The 17,212-nt window shown below is 38.4% G+C and overlaps 1 pseudogene; it reads right to left on the reverse strand.

Moving 5' to 3' along the window:
- LOC100964405 overlaps positions 1 to 17,212 on the reverse strand; it is a 121,553-nt pseudogene that overhangs the window by 53,690 nt on the left and 50,651 nt on the right.

Genomic DNA, 17,212 nt, shown 5'->3' on the forward strand with positions numbered 1-17,212 from the left:
CCGCGCGGGGGAGAGGCCAGAGTAAGCCGAGCGCCCATTGGCCACGCCACCGCGCTCGCTAGTGCCCCCCCTCCCGCGGAGGGAGGGGGCGGGGAGGAGCAGGCTGCGAGGGGTGGGCGCGGAGCCGCGGCGCGGGCGGGGCGCGGGAGCCGGGAGGGGAGCGCAGCTGGGGGAGGGGCGCCCAGGTGTCCCTGCTCCTGGGCGCGCGCCCCGGGCGCGGTGGGCGGATCCCGGGGCTGGAGGTAGGGGACAGACTGAGAAGAGAGGTGGGTAACGGCTGGGTACTCGCTTGGGAAGGTAGAGTGCAGACGCTTCCCTAAGCCAGGGAAGGATTAAGGAGCTGGGTGAGGGAGCGGAAGGGTTGTGAGAGCTGGGCACCTGGGGGCTGTTGCCTTCCTGAGAGTGGCGAGGGGAGGAGGGGTGACTCGGCATCGCACGTGGAGGGAGAGTGACAGTGCGCCCCTGGGTTTAGGGAGGATGAAGGGGAGCCAAGGGAGTGGGATAAGATGTGATCACAAGGTGGGCTGCTGCTCTCCCGGGGGCTGCGGGCAAAGCCAGAGGTGAGGGAGGGGTAATGCTGGCACTCTGGACGGAAGGGCGTCGTCTTTGCAGCTGCACAGGTTGTGGACGCCAGAGCCTTTATCTGCTCGCAGTCCCAATCAGAAGCAAGGTTGCGTGTGGTTCTCCTCTTGAAAACCACCCTTTCTTTGGCTTCTGAGGGGAGTTGCCTCCCACTCGAGAGAAATCAATTTTTAAAAAAGATGTATAGGATTTCCAATAAATAGCATCCTTGGATGGAGAAGAGGAATGACTTCCCTTACCCTGCCACACACCCCCCACGCCACCCCACAGCTCTAAAAAGGCTTTTCTAAGGCAGCCGTGTGCTGTTACCATTCCAGGCTTGTGTGGGAGAAGATTGTTGAGCGCCTGTGTCTGTGCTCCCAGGCGGCTCCAGCCCTTGCTTTATAAAAGGTACAGATGGTTAGGACACAAATGTGTGACGTCAGGCTTGGTTTAAAAAGCCCCCCTTTTGCTACATCATTTGTATCTCTAGGGACAGACTTTGTTTAGAAGATCAATCTGAGCCTAATGGCAGTCTAGAGAAATGGGGATCTATGTCAGGATTGTCAGTTCATTGTAATGCTTCACTTATGGCAAAAAACTTATCTTTAGCCACGTGAAAAATGAAGAGTGAATTATGAAAAACACTGCTGATAAACTAATACAATACTACAATCCTTCCGATAGTCTTTGATTTATCCACGCCATTATTAAAACAATTTCTTACTGAAAATTAATATTCATCATAAATGATATTTTCTACCTAAAATGGAGGAATTCTCATAACTGTGATCTAACAATCATAATGAGGATAAAAAGGAAGTTACAGTGCTCTTTGCATTCTCTTTCCCTTTTACTTCAACTCCAGCAGATAAAATGGAGATACTGTTTGTCACCCAACCTGGGCTTATCAGTTCAGTGAGGCTGAATGAGTTAATGTTGTGAAAGCATTTGAGCTCTCCAAAACAAAGGTGTTGTGATAATATTACTAGAGTACTTTGTGATTACAAGTCACCTTTGTAAATTACCTATGTGCTATATCCAGTAGAGTTCTAGCTTAGTCATGAAGTGTAAGAATTTACCCACATTTATACCTAAACCTGTTAAGCACTGTGGATGTTGAGCCAGGAATTAATACATACCCCTCAACCCCAGTAATCTGTCTTCTAGTCTAGGTTAAAATTCTAGAATTTAAGAGCACAAGAGGAATATGGCAGAGATTAACTTTAGGGACATTGCAAGTGCCTTTGAGAGCATGAATTTAAATTATGGACTGAATGTGCATTTTAATAGGTTTTGTGATTGAAGCTAATGAAATTTCAGGGCTCTTCTGAAATTTTCTAATTAAAAAAAAAAACAGTGAAAATGTTTCATAATGCACCATCTTAGCATTATAGTAGGCTCTGAGCTCTCCTGATTAGAGGATGCTTCAGACCTAGCTGGGTTCACACCCTGAGATGGGAGGGTGTTCATACCCTGAACACCATTTGACCTCTTTGTGACTCAATTTCACTGTTCAGAAAAAATGAAGTTATTTATTTATTTGAGACAGTCTCACTTCTGTCACCCTCAGTAGAGTCTTGTGGCATCACAGCTCACAGCAACCTCAAACTCTTGGGCTTAAGGCAAGTCTCTTGCCTTAGCCTCCAGAGTAGCTGAGATTACAGGTTCCCACCACAATGCCTGACTATTTTTTTTTTTTTTTTTTTTTTATTGGTTGCAGCTGTCGTTGTTTAGCAGGCCCAGGCCAGGCTCAAACCCACCAACCTCAGTGTATGTGGCTGGCACCCTACTCACTGAGCTACAGGCACTGAGCCTACAAAAAACTAAGTTTAACATTACCTGGCCTGTTCATCTTACACAATCAAATAAGATAATGATATGAAAAGCTGTGGGAACTCTAAAGTACTATTCAAATTTAATATTATTACAGCAACTACATTTCCATAGCTGGTAAGAGGGTAACAACTATTTATTTTGAAAGATAGGAACAAAAAATTTAAATAAGCAATAAAATAAAGGTCATGTTCACATTCCCATAATATTTTTAAAATCATTATTATAAGGTTATTCGTTATTCCTGCTTATAAAATATTCAAATATTAAGGGAATCCATACCACTAAAAAGGAACATATTATCAAAGCCAGGGGGACCAGGGACTTAAATGTTGTCAGTAATCTCTTTTTCTCCCTCTTTACCTCTTTCCTATTTTCTACATGTCACTTTTACTTTCTCTTACTACAGCCAGCAGCTCAACTCCCATTTTAAGTACTGTGCACTTATAAAGAGAAATGAGTCAATATTCCTGACACTTCTCAAGTAATGACTAATTGGTTGGACTAGACTTATGTGCCCATAATTAGTTCAAGGCAATAATTAGTTCAAGGTGTAATAGTTACTAATAGCCTCCATTCAGAATTCTTGTCTAAAATGATGGATACCGAGGATAGGAAGAAAGATGCCATACATAAAGTGACCACCAGGGACGTTCTATGAACTAGGCATCCCAAATTTTATTTACTGTGCTACTCCGTGTTGGGCACTTGTTCAGTACCTTATTTGCTTTGCTTCATTTATGGAAAATAAATGAAATATGCCCAAAGAAATTAAGTGTTCCCAGAGTTACTCAGCTAATCAATGACAGGACCTGGATGCATAAGGGCCTTGAAAGCAACTAATGTGGTAGGAAATGGACAGCTATTGAGAACTTTTGAGCCGGATAAAGTTCTTATAAAAGTGAAGAGCCTGAAATACATGGAAAAGACATATAATAGACTGCTAATGCAGCAAAGATTGGTTCAGAGACCTAAAGGATAGAATTAGAAGACCCGACATATATCTAAGAGACTTTTTGAAGGAGAGAAAATAGAGAATGAGAAGAGGCAATAGCCATAGAAATTATGTCTGAGCATTTTTCAAACTTGAAGAAATTCAACACGAGTCATCAGAAAAGAAGATGCCAAGTCTAAGAATGATTTCTAAAAATCGAGACCTATATATAGTAGTGAAATTACCGAATACCAAACAATAAAAAAAGTTAGCAGACCAAGAAAAGTCAAATTACTCTAGGAATGACTCATCCTGCCAGCAGATTTGTCAGCAACGTAGGTGACAGAAAATGATGGGAAAAGTCTTCAAAATACTGAGAAACCATCTCTGGAAAACTAGAATTCTATACCTAACTAAATCATTTTTCAAGAGAAAGGACAAATAACATTTTCAAAATTTAGGACTAATAGATAACTCATTTAAAATACTCTAAGAATATACTTCAACAACAACAATAAAACTGAACCCAAAAGAAAGAAGTGAAATGGGAACAGAAAGGATAAATAAATTAGCAAATTTCTTGGTTAATCTACAGCAGTAGTATTTTTTTTTAGGTGCTAGCATTTTGGAATTTAAAAACCAGTGGAAATTAAAATATTAGCCCTTAAAAAATATGGTAGATGATGGTAGGAGGGAATTCTGAGTTAAAGTATTCTAGAGTTTTATTCAGAAGGAGTGAAATATTCCTTTTAGAACTTGACGACTTGTTGGTTAAAGTTCTTTGCTGTAAACAACAGAATCCATGCAGGATTCTTAAAATGGTAAGAGAGTCATTGGGAGAGCTAAACAAACAAGCTTGAGCTAAACTTCTAGAAAAAATGCCCTATACCATGCCAGAACTAGCATGATAAAGAAACTACTGCTGCTTTCATCAAGCACCAAATACCAGGAGTTCAACTTTTCTTCATCTGACCCTGCTGCCAGAATTAATACCAATTCTGTGTCAGGAACTTGCAACAGGAAAGTGGAAGCTATATGCAGAACTTCTGTCCCCACATTCCTTGTTCATGAATTTCCACAGATACTTCCGGTTACCAGAGCCTGTGTCACAGTCCTGCATCCTAGCTGCAAGAGAGGCAAGAAATCTGAATCTTAATTTTTTTTTTTTTTTTTTTTTTTGAGACAGAGCCTCAAGCTGTCCCCCTGGGTAGAGTGTCGTGGCGTTACAGCTCACAGCAACCTCCAACTCCTGGGCTCAAGCGAGTCTCCTGCCTCTGCCTCCCAAGTAGCTGGGACCACAGGTGCCCGCCACAACGCCCGGCCAATTTTTGGTTGCAGCCGTCATTGTTGTTTGGCGGGTCCGGGCTGGGGATTTGAACCCGCCACCTTAGGTGTATGTGGCTGGCGCCCCAGCCCGGGGAGCTATAGGCGCCGAGCCTGAATCTTAATTCTATACCAGGGACCTATAACCAGGAAATTATTCAAAATATAGAAATGTTATTTAAAAGATTATGGCAGCCTTAAATATGACAGAGTCCTTTACTGATATGCATGGAAACATTTAAAGGTATGCATGAAAATAAGAAAATAGAATGTAAAACATTTAAACCAGCAGAGGGAAGAAAATGGTCTATAGGAAACTTAGTTAACGGATTAGTAGGCAAAAAACAAGAAAAAGAAAAGCATGTTAACAGCATGGTGAATAGGAAACTCAAAATTGTAGAAGTCCAAGTTTATTGTTAGTTGCCATAAATAGTATAAATGGATAGGTCTGTCTATAAAAAAACTAACAAACCCATTTACACTGATTAAAAAAAAAGCTATGTGCTATTTGTAAAATATGTATTTAAAATATTGTCAGAAAGTTTAGTTGGGAAAGGATTTAAAAAACTATATACTATGAAAATTAACCGGAGGATGTTCACCTAAATAACATTAATATAGAACATAAGAATTTAAGGCAAGAAGGATTGGTAGGAATAAGCAAGTAACATGTAATAATCATAAAAGATTCCACTGAGAAGATAAACAGTCACCATACAGTTAAGAACTTGTGTGCATTTAATCACATAAAGCAAAATGCGATGGAACTTCTTAAGGAAATTGGCAAATGCACCATCAAAAACTAATAGACAAGTGGAGAAATGGTGGAATACCATAAGATCAACAAACTTTATATCATGTGGGAGTATATGCTTACACACATGAATAAACAAAAGTACAGAAAAAGTCCACATCACTTTCCCAAGACACTAAGTCCAGCTATCTTACAGGTGAATTTTATCAAACTTACAAGAGAAATACTTTTTATTTTGTTTCCCAAAGTAAGTAGAAAACTAAAACCAGATTTATGAATACCAAGACTCCTAATGCAGCAACCCTCTGACACGTAATTTTTTGAAAGTGCAGTTATTGCAAATAGGGTCAATCAGAACCCATTTCATTTATTCAAAAGCTTTTTTGAGAGGATCTCTGCTTAACAGCTACTGGTATCTCTCTGCTGTGACAGCTCTGCAGTGGTTGAAATATATGCAGACTTCATAAGATAAAAATATGCAGCAATGTTATACATAGGATGACATAAACTCTGAAAAAAACCCAACAAAAATAAGCAGACATCTATTAGTAGAAAAAAAGCTAGAAGACCAGAAGAAAGTATGCCACAATAATCAATGAAATTATGTTTAGTGCAGAAATGTGAGTCATTTCTTCTGTATTTCTGTATTTTGCATATTTTCTTTAGTGAGAAATCATTTAAATAGTTTCCAAGTATATTGGCATTTTATAGATACTTAATTTTTTTAGTGATTACTTCATTGTAATAAAAAAGACACGGTTTATGTAGAAAACAACTATCAGAATGAGAAAAGAAATTTTAAGTAGATCATTAAGTACATTAAAGGTGGATAAACACCCTCACTTAAAAGGCAGATATTATCAGATTGAATAAAATAGCAAGACCCTACTCTATGTTGCCTACAATAGATACACCTGAGATATGAAGATATTAATAGGTTAAAGGTGAAAGATGGAAAAGATGTATGCAAACAGCCATAAGAGATCTGGAGTGGCTGCATTAATATCAGATAATATGAACTTAATAAATATTATTAGACATTTTTTGGGGGGCGGGGGTTGCAGTTTTGGCTGGGGCTGGGCTTGGACCCACCACCCCTGGTATATGGGGCCAGGGCCCTACAACTTAAGCCACAAGTACCACCTTTTTTTTTTTTTTTTTTGAGACAGGTTCTTGCTCTGTTGCTTGGGCTACAGTGCAGAGGCATCATCATGGCTCATGGCAAGCTCAAAGTCCTGGGTTCAAGTGATCCTGCTGCCTCAGTCTCCTGAGTAGCTCAGAGTATAGGCAAGCACTAGCACACCCTGCTACAGCAGAGACATGTTGATAAAGGGCAATACAACTAGAAAATACAGCCATTATAAATGTTATGTGAAAACTATTCCCCCAAAGTGGATAAAGCAAAAACGTGTAGAAATGAAGGGAGAAATAGAGAACTTATTTCTCCTAGTAAAGATTTCACAAGCAAATTGCGAATTGAGAAATTCACAAGCAATTTGAGAATTCAAATCTAATGAAGATTTCACAAGCAAACAATCCGATTTACACTAATACACACACAACATACTTAGGAATAAATTTAACCAAGGAATGAAAGACCTGTACATTGAAAACTATAAAATACTGATGAAAGAAAATGAGGAAAATTTAAATAAATAGAAAGATATCTCATGCTCATGGATTAGAAGACTCAATATTGTTAAAGTGTCCATACTACCCTAAGCAATATATAAATTTAACGCAATCTCTATCAAAATTGACATGGCATACTTAACGAAATAGAAAAAAAAATTCTGAAGTTATGGAGCTGTAAATGACCTCAAGTAGCCAAAGCAATTCTGAGAAAGAAAAACAAAGCTGAAGGCATCATCCTTCCTGATTTAAAATTATGTTACAGGCTCAGCACCTGTGGCTCAAGTGGCTAAGGCACCAGCCACATACGCCTGAGCTGGCGGGTTTGAATCCAGCCTGGGCCTGCCAAATAACAATGACAGCTGCAACCAAAAAATAGCTGGGTGTTGTGGTGGGCGCCTGTAGTCACAACTACTTGGAAGGCGGAGGCAGGAGAATCGCTTGAGCCCAGGAGTGGGAGGTTGCTGTGAGCTGTGATGCCACAGCACTCTACCCAGGGGGACAGCTTGAGGCTCTGTCTCAAAAAAAATAAAATTATGTTACAAAGCTATAGTAATCAAAACAGGGTGGTACTGCATAAAGACAGAAACATGGACTAATGGATAGAATACATAGAGAGCCCAGAAATAAATCCAAGCATACGTGGTCAACTAATTTTTGACAAGGGCATCAAGAAGACGTAATGGAGAAAGAACGATATTTTCAATAAATAATTCTGGAAGCACTTTTGCCTGGATTTTCACAGGCAAAAGAAAGGACGTTAGCTCCTTATGCCACACACAAAAATCAACTCAAAATGGATAAATTTCTTGAAACTATAAATTTCTTAGTAGAAAACATAGGAAGACATCTCCTTGATGTTGTCCTTGGCAATGATTTTTTTTGATATCAGACCAAAAGCAAAAATGAACAAATGGAACTACATCAAACTAAAAAGGTTCTGTACAGCAAAGGAAACAGCAAAATTAAAAGGCATCCTATGGATTGGAGAAAAAAATTGCACACCATATCTCTGATGATACCTAAATTTCATGAAGAACTCATACAACTCAATACCAAGAAAACATATAAACTAATTAAAAAATGGGCAAGAGACCTGAATAGGTATTTCTCCAAAGAAGACATCACAGTGATTAATGTGTATATGAAATGAAAAGATGTTCATCATGGATGGTCCCTGTGGCTCAAAGGAGTAGGGCTCCAGCCCCATATACCTGAGGTGGTGGGTTCAAACTCAGCCCTGGCCAAAAACTGCAAAAAAAAAAAAAAAGATGTTCATCATCACTAATCATCAGGGAAATGCGAATCAAAACTAGTATGAGATAACCACCTCACATGAATTAGGATATCTGTTATCATTTTTGAGAGATAACACCTGTTAACAAGGGTGTGGAAAAAGGAATTCTTACATACAGTTGATGAGAATGTAGACTGGTGCAGGCATTATGGAAAACAGCATGAGGTTCCTAAACAAAAACAGAACTACCATATGACCTGGCAATCCCTCTTCTGAGTATACAAAGGAAGTAAACCACCACCTCATAAAAATATCCGCATTTCTATGTTCATTACAGCATTATTCACAATAGCCAAAGTATGGAAATAATCTAAGTGTCCATGATGAATACATAAAGAAAGTTATATGTAAGTGTGGTGTATACACACGTATGTATAGTGGAGTATTATTAATCCTTAAAAAAAAAAAAAGAGAGTCTACCATTTGTCCCAATGTGGTTAAACTTGGGGGACATTATGCTAAGAGAAATAAGCCAGACACAGGAAAAAAAATATTGCACGTTCCCATTTATATGTAGGATCTAAAAAAAAAAAAAAAAAAACAGTCAAAAATATAGAAGTGGAGATTAAACCAGTGGTTACCAAAGGGGGAGTAGAGGGGCAGAGAAAATGGGAGATGTAGGTCAGAGGATACAAAGTAGCATACATGTAGGATTAACAAGTCTAGAGATCTAATATACAACTTGAGGACTATAGTTAATAAAAGTATTGGAGATTTTTGCTAAGAGAGTAGATTGTAGCTGCTCTTGCCAGAACAATTAAACAAAAAAACAAAACAAAACTGGGTAACTCTGTGAGATAGTGGTTATGTTAATTTTCTTCACTATAGTAACCATTTTACTATCTGTATGTATCTCATAACATTATGCTGTATATGTTAAATATACATTAAAAACTTTATTATAAAAAGGAGAGATTTCAATACCCCACTTTTTATAATTGATAGAACTATAGGAGACTTTAACAACACTATCAACTAACTTGGCTTAACTAATATTTATAGAATACCCCCACCAAATGACTTCAGAGTACATATTTTTTCAAGTACATAGAACATTCTCCAGGATAGACCCTATGCTAGAGCCCCAAACAAGTCTCAATAAAAATTTAAAAGATTGAAATTGTACAAAACATGTTTTCTGACCACAATATAATTAAGTTAGAGAGCCATAAGAGAAATCTGAAAAAACACCAAATATTTGGAAATTAAGCAACATATTTCTAAATAACCCATAAGTTGAAGAAATCTTAAGAGAAATGAGTTGTACTAATACAAACAAATGTAATATACCAAATTTGGGGGGATACATCTAAAAACGTGCTTAGAAATGTGTAACTTTAGATTCCTATAACAGAAAAGAAGGACCTTAAATCTAAAATCTAAGCTTCCACCTTAAGAAGCTAGAAAGCAAAGCACAAGCTAAACCCAAAGCAAGGAGAAAGAAGGAAATAATAAATATTATAGCAGAAAAACAATGGAGAAAAAATTTTAAATCCTAAAAGCTGATTTTTTGAAAAGATCAATAAAATTGGCAAATTCTTAACTGGATTGGCCAAGAAAACAAGAGAAACATCACTAGTTACTAAAATGAGGAATGAAAGAGGGGCATTGTTACTGATCCTACAGAAATTAAAAGTATCATAAGGAAATATGAATAACTTAACGGCAACAATTTAGACAACTTAGATGAAATGGAAAAATTTCTGGAAGTACACAAAAACTGACTAAAGAAGAACAAATATCTGAATAAACCTATAACCAAAATACTGGATTAGTCATTTAAAGTCTCTTAATTAATTAGTTTCTTTAAATTAGCAATTTAAAGAAAACCTCAGGCCCAGCCAGCTTCGCTAATGAATTCTATCAAATATTTAAAGAAGAAATAATACCAATCTTACACAAACTCTTCCAGAAAATAAAGAATACTTCTCAACTTACTTTATGAGAGTAGTATCTATGGCAGATACTAAAGCCATAGACATCATAAGGAAACGAGAGACTAATATTTTTCATGAAAAAAGGTACAAAATCAGGCCAGGTGTAGCGGCTCACGTCTGTAATCCTAGAGAAATGTGAGAGACACATGGAGAATTGTTTCTCACCAGAGTTTAGCCTTAAGTAAGAGCATGAACATCTCATCCATGATAAGTGGTGGTGATTGAGGGTGGAGAAGATTATTGGAAAAAAATACTGGTAGCTTTCTTTGGTTTAGTTTTTTTTTTTCCCCCACCATGAATAGATGAGGGTATCAGGTAAGTGTGTGTGTATGTGAGGGGTAGGCATTGAGAATGTGATAAAAGAAATAAAGCTGCCAGAAGGAGTAAGAGAGAGTTGACTGAGGGAATATACAATTACTTATCATTTGTGATAAGTTTAAGCAGCAGCACAATTGTGACTGTTTTAATCCAGGTTTCTTTCATGCTTAAGTGAAGAGAAAGAACAGGCAGAGTTGGCTTTAACCAGGATTAGAGTTTTTCCAGGCAAGTTTGGTGGAGAAAGTAAGTGGCAAGGGAAGTATGCATATATATATATATATAAGGGCATGGTTACAGTGATGGATCATGGAACCTAGGCTGGAAAGGTAAGAGTGAAGACAGGAAGACCAGTGGAAAATTGAAGAGAAAACCAATCTGAGTTCTTGGTGAGATTAAAGAATGATTAGAGTAGCAGTATTAGAGTAAGTGAACTAGGAGGACAGGAGGTGGCAGTCAAATAAGAGAAAGCCTAAAATCAACATTTTAGAGTTATGTATATGAGCTTGGGAGTAGATAGCTGAGGTGGGGTGGAGAAAAAGATCATTGAAGGTGAAAAGGTCAAAAACTGAGCGGCTAGAGTGTCAGATGGTTAGAACTTGTTGAAGTCACCGAGAATAACTGAAGCTACAGTGGAGAGAAAGACAGAAAGCCAGGTGCTAAAATGTTCAGTGAATGAGGGGAAATGACTGGAAAGTCAGCAGGTGTTTGCAACAGAGAGAGTTGGCAGGTACCATAGACTGATGGCAGAATATTCTTTCATTGAATAAACATTTTTTTACTTATCACCAACTAAACACTGTGGGAGAAACAAATTCTTATCATATCCTCAAGGATTATATGAGCTACCTGGAATATATATCACATCCATCCATCAAAAGTGAAACAGTAGGGCTTGCTGTAGGTGGTAGGTGATCCTCGCACCCTGGGAGGCCGAGGCGGGTGGGTCGCCTGAATGCAGGAGCTCAAGACAGTGACAGTGACAGTGAGACTCTGTCTCAGAAAAAAAATATTGTATTATTTGAGGTTACTGTGAGCTATGACTGATGCCACAGCACTCTACTAGGGCACAGAGTGAGATTCTGTCTCAAAAAACAACAACAAAAAACCCCCCTGACAACAGTAGGGCAAACAGCACAGTATGGTAGGAGAGAATCAGAGTTTTTTCAGGGAAAATCATGAATTTGGCTTACCCATGTGAAGCTTACAGTGCCTTTAGACCTACAGATGGATATGTAGATTTACATGGTTGGTATGAGTATGGCAAGATGTCAGAGCTGAAGATATCCTTTTGTGAGTCACTGGCATTTAGATGCTATGTAAAGCAACAAGACTGAGTGAAATCACTGAGGGAGAGCATGTAGAGATGAGCGCCAGGGACTAAGCCTTGAACATCTGTCATAGGACTCCAGTTTTTGCCTTTGAATAATACAATATTTTATACAGATTACAGGTAAATGAGTCCTTTTTTTTTTCTTTTTTTTTTCAGAGACAGAGTCTCAATGTTGCCCAGGCTGGAGTGCCATGACCTTAGCCTAGCTCACAGCAACTTCAAACTCCTGGGTTCAAGCTATCCTCCTGCCTCAGCCTCTCAAGTAGCTGGAGCTACAGGTGCCCAGCTAATTTTTCTATTTTTAGTAAAGATAGGGTCTCACTCTTGCTCAGACTGGTATTGAACTCCTGAGCTCAAGCAATCCTTCCACCTCTGACTCCCAGAGTGCTAGGATTACAGGCATAAGTTGCTGCACCCAGCCTAATCAGTCCATTTTAAAACCGCGCTTTGTCTTCCTCTCTCGGAAAGTAGTGGGAGGCCAGGTTGGAAGGAAGCCATGTTAATGAGAAGCTCAAATCACACGGCAGCCCGTGAGACTTACCAATATGTCATCAGATACACAACAAAAGCCTCTTATCCCCCACTATGCCTCTCTGTCGTCATAAGTCTTCCCTGACGCCACCAGGCCACAGTGATCCCTCTTAACCCTAACTCCTCTATTCCTCATTACTGTCTGTACCTCTGCAGACATTCCTTCTGGTATTGTAGCTATTTATGCAGAGCAGATGCTCTAATCTATGTTTGTTTCCCTCTTCTTATACAAAGTTATATTTGTCTTTCCATTATCTATTTGTTTTTAGCTAGGTCATGATACCTTATCATTCCTACTTTCAACACTGTAACTTCCTTATGGCCAGGATGTTCTTATGTATCTTTCTATCCCTTACTACATTTTGTATTTTCCCATTTGGAATGTATCACCAGAGCTAGGGCCTTGTCTGTTATGTTTCCCACTGTACTCTGAGCCTGAAACAGTGTCCTTGAATAAACATAACTGTAGTGGTTTATATTTTAGATAGATGACCAAGTCCTGCCTCCGAACTAGACTTTCTTTCTTTTCCTTGGTAGATACAATCTCCACTTTTGGTTCCTTTGAACGTTACTGTTACACGTGCTTAACACCACCATACAAAGAGGTAGTTCTCTTCTCACCACCTTTATGAGCTCTTTTCACAGGTTCTGTGGATGATGATGTAAATGAGAATAGAGTGTTTACTGATGGTCTGAATAATGGCATGTATTGTAACTAGGATCTATGGTAGGTTGCAAAGATGGTCATCAATCATTTTTTCATCTTTATTTGTACACATTGCTTTTCCCAATAAGAAATTGACTCTATTTCGCCTTCCCTTAAATCTGGATGGTCTGGAAGTAGCTTTGGCTAGTAGAATGCAGTAGAGATGATGCAATGACTTTGATGTCTGGGCCTTAAAGGGCCTTGCAACTTCCAGTTTTACTGTCTTGGCATATGGGTGCCGTCATTTAAGAAACTTGGACTTTTAATATGTGAGACCACATGCAGAGAGAGAAGCCCAGGTATTACCCAACTCTTTCAGCCACTGCAAGTGAGGTACGAAACTGAACAAAGCCCCCCTGCATTCCCTAGCCCCAGCCAAACTGCTCCAGACAACCAGATGAAGCAGACAGAGACAGGTCATCCCTGAGGAGCACCACTCAAATTGCACAACTATAACAAATCATTGGTGGTTGCTGTTTCAAACCCCTACTTTTGACAGTGATTTATTTTATAGCAGTAGATAACTGAAATAGGAGCTGCCTCAGGATCCTTTTCAGGACAAAACTTCCAGAAGCATAAAGAAAAGGAAGATACAACTAAATTAAGAGATTTATAAAAGCAGTAAATAAAATAAAATAAGATAAAAACAGAGCTGCTGCAATCTCTAACAAAATTATAGATGCAATTATCCTTTGTCCTAGTAGCCTCCCTTCTAGGAATCTATCCTAAAGATACTCTGGCAAAAATACAAATGTATTTTGTATAGGCTATTCATTGCAACACAATTTATAATAGCAATAAACCTTAAACAACTCAAATATCTATCAGTAGAGGACTGGTTGAATATGGTAGGTAACAACCATATGATAAAGTAATATGTAGCTGTGAAAAAGGACTGAGAAATACCTCTGAAAACTGCCATGGAATAATCAGCAGGATATGAGGTTGAATGACAAAAAGCAAGGCATGGAAAAGTATGCATGGTATGAAGAGCTATCGCTTAATGTTTTTTTAAAGAATGGATAAAATATAAAATTTTTTAAAGAAATTGTCACCTGTAAGGGGAGGCAAGGGAATGGGATAAATGGTAACACAGGAATATGTGTATAATCTATAAACTCTAAAGTATAGGGAACTGTAGAACAAACAACCCAGTTTCTTTTACCAATAAAATTTAAAGAAGACAAAAAGGGATGGAATGGGAACCCAGTGATTAAAAAGAAGGACTTAAGGGGCATATCAACCAACTGTAATTTATGAACCAATTTGTATTCTAATTTGAATAAGTAAGTGGCAAAAGTTTATGAGACAATGGGGAAATTTAAACACTGTGGATATTTGATGCTATTAAGGAGTTATTATTTAAGTATGATAATGATAGTGTGGTTATGTTTTTAAAAGACTACATATTAGAGATAGGTATTGAAACTTTAATAGATGAAATGATGTTTCACTGGCAGTTGCTGTATATAATTGGAAGAATTGGTGAAGTGGGTGAAATTATAGATAAAATAAGATTGGCTATGGATTGGTAATTAGTGAATCTGGATGATTGGTTCATGACAGTTCATTTTATTGTCCTTTTTGTTTTTGTATATGTAGTTGTCCCTCAGTATCTGTAGAGGATTGATTCTAGGATCCCCTGTGGATATCATAATCCATGGAAGGCCAGATTCCTTATGTAAAAAGGTGTAAATCCCTTGTATAAAGTAGTATTTGGATATAACTCACATACACCTTCCCATATTCTGTAAATCATCTCTAGATTACTTATAATACCTGATACAATGTAATTTCTATGTAGCTAGTTGTTATACTAGTATTTCTTTTATTTATTATACTAGTATTTCTTTTTATTTGTATTATTTTTATTGTTATTTTCCAAAATAAAAAGTTAAAATAAAAAAATAGGACATCTGAGACCCAGCATTATAAGGGCACTGAATCCATTTTCTTCATAATAGCACACCTTAGGTACATTACTCCAAGCACTAGCGTGTATATCAAATGGAAGTTACATCCGTAAAACCACGATGAGTATTTAGAACTGTTGAGAGTGACACTAAGTGATTTTTAAGTTATTATGAGTTCTCAGAGGACCAAGTATTTTTGTTGTTTTGCTTTGTTTTTGTTTTTTCATAATTTCCAGTGTCATGTAGTAAAAGTTTTGACTAATATGTGTATAGTCCCTCTTCTTCTCTTCCAAATATATACAATTTATTTGCTCAATCTTTACTCAACCCTTTGAATGGGCACTATCCATTGTAACAGTTGTTGCTAGAGAAAAGGGTGCTGCTAGCCAAAAGGGATCTGCAGTCCTTCTGTACATATCCTTCACCCTGCCTGCCCAGATGCTTACAACACAGTGGAATACCAGAGAGCTGTCTATAGTCAATGTCTTTGAAAGGACAGAGGAAGAGCATAGTTGCCCTGCCCATAGTAGGGGTGAGATGAGAAATCTTGGAAAAGGATGTTGAAGCCTACTAAGATGCTTGTCCTGGGGAAAGAATACTAACACTAGATTGGGCTTATTTTGGAAGAAAGAGGTAACCTGATGCTTTTTAGTTAACAAAATTCTTTCACTTTCATATGCCTGTCATCTCCTCTCTGCACCAAAACTAATGACAAATATAGGTATTCTCAAAGTGTGGTCCCTGGATCAGTTGCATCACCATTCCCTGGGAACAGGTTAATGCAAATACTCAAGCTCCACCCCAGGCCCAGTGGCCTGTGTTTTCATAAGCCCTCCAGGTAAAACTGATGCTTGCTCAAGTTTGAGAACCATGGGTTTAGAGAAAACTAGTAAGGGTTCCATAAATGCAGCTTGAAGAAAGAGAAAGAAACCTGTGCTTTTTTCCAAGTTAAAAGAAAATGGCTGATTACAGGGGAAATTTTGAGAGAGTCTAAGATAGAAAAATAATTTAACTTGGCTGAAGGCCCGACAGAGCAGTGGTTGTGGAGAAATCAATACTCCACAAAGGGAAACAAAAACACCAGGCTGGGCAGCTGCTGTCTGCTGCTCAAGAGCAAGGGCAGAGCAGAGAGTTCTAAGGCTAGTGAGGAGAAGGCCTGAGCCTCCTTCTCTGAGATACTAATCCTTAGCCAGAGAAACCTGAGGCCAGTATAGGTAAGTATGAAAGTGACCTTCTGAGAATGAGAATATATATAGTAAGGTATAATGAATAATAAAATTGATAAGATTTTTATAAAAACATGTGTCTGTTTCTTTTCACTTTTTTTTCCAAGTCTTATTATGTCGCCCTCGGTAGAGTGCCATGACATCACAGCTCACAGGAACCTCAAACTCTTGGGCTCAAGCAATTCTCTTGCCTCAGCCTCCCAAGTAGCTGGGACTACAGGTGCCCACCACAACGCCCGGCTATTTTTTTGTTGTAGCTGTCATTGCTGTTTAGCAGGCCCAGGCTGGGTTAGAACCCACCAGCCCCAGTGCATGTGGCTGGCACCCTAACCACTAAGCAACAGGTGCTGAGCCTTTTTTCATTTTTTTAATGTGGCTAATAGAAATTTTAAATAACCTATGTAGCTCACATTTAAGACTTGTGTTATATTTCTTTTGACTCTGGTCTCTAAAGAATATATAAAATGGATGGTGAGCAGGAGAAAAAATATGACAATTTTTTTCTTCAGATCTGAGCATGGCAGTGGGTGTCCAGAGCCACAAACTGTCATCTCTTCTTCCCATGTCATTGTATTTTCTGTTTTGAGACAGAGTTTCATGTATTTTTATTTGTGAATAAAAATAGTTTAAGAATAAATAAGAATAGTTCAGTAACATGAGCCAAAAAAATCATGCAACAAACGTCTTTTATACCCATGTTCACAAGGCAGTTTTCAATTTTAGAAATTAGACTTTTCCATTAGGAGAAGATGCACTGATTGGTAAAAACTAGAACATATAATAAAACAATACATGCCAGTAATAGCCACTCCCTCTTCCAGGGCTCCAGGAGGCAACCAGCACTTGTGGGACTATTTGCTGACCTGGTCAATAGTGACCTACCCAAACTGCTCCTCCTCAGATGAAACCAGCTG

This window comes from Otolemur garnettii, unplaced genomic scaffold (assembly GCF_000181295.1).
Source record: "Otolemur garnettii isolate 467f Iridium unplaced genomic scaffold, OtoGar3 scaffold00002, whole genome shotgun sequence".
NCBI lineage: Eukaryota > Metazoa > Chordata > Mammalia > Primates > Galagidae > Otolemur > Otolemur garnettii.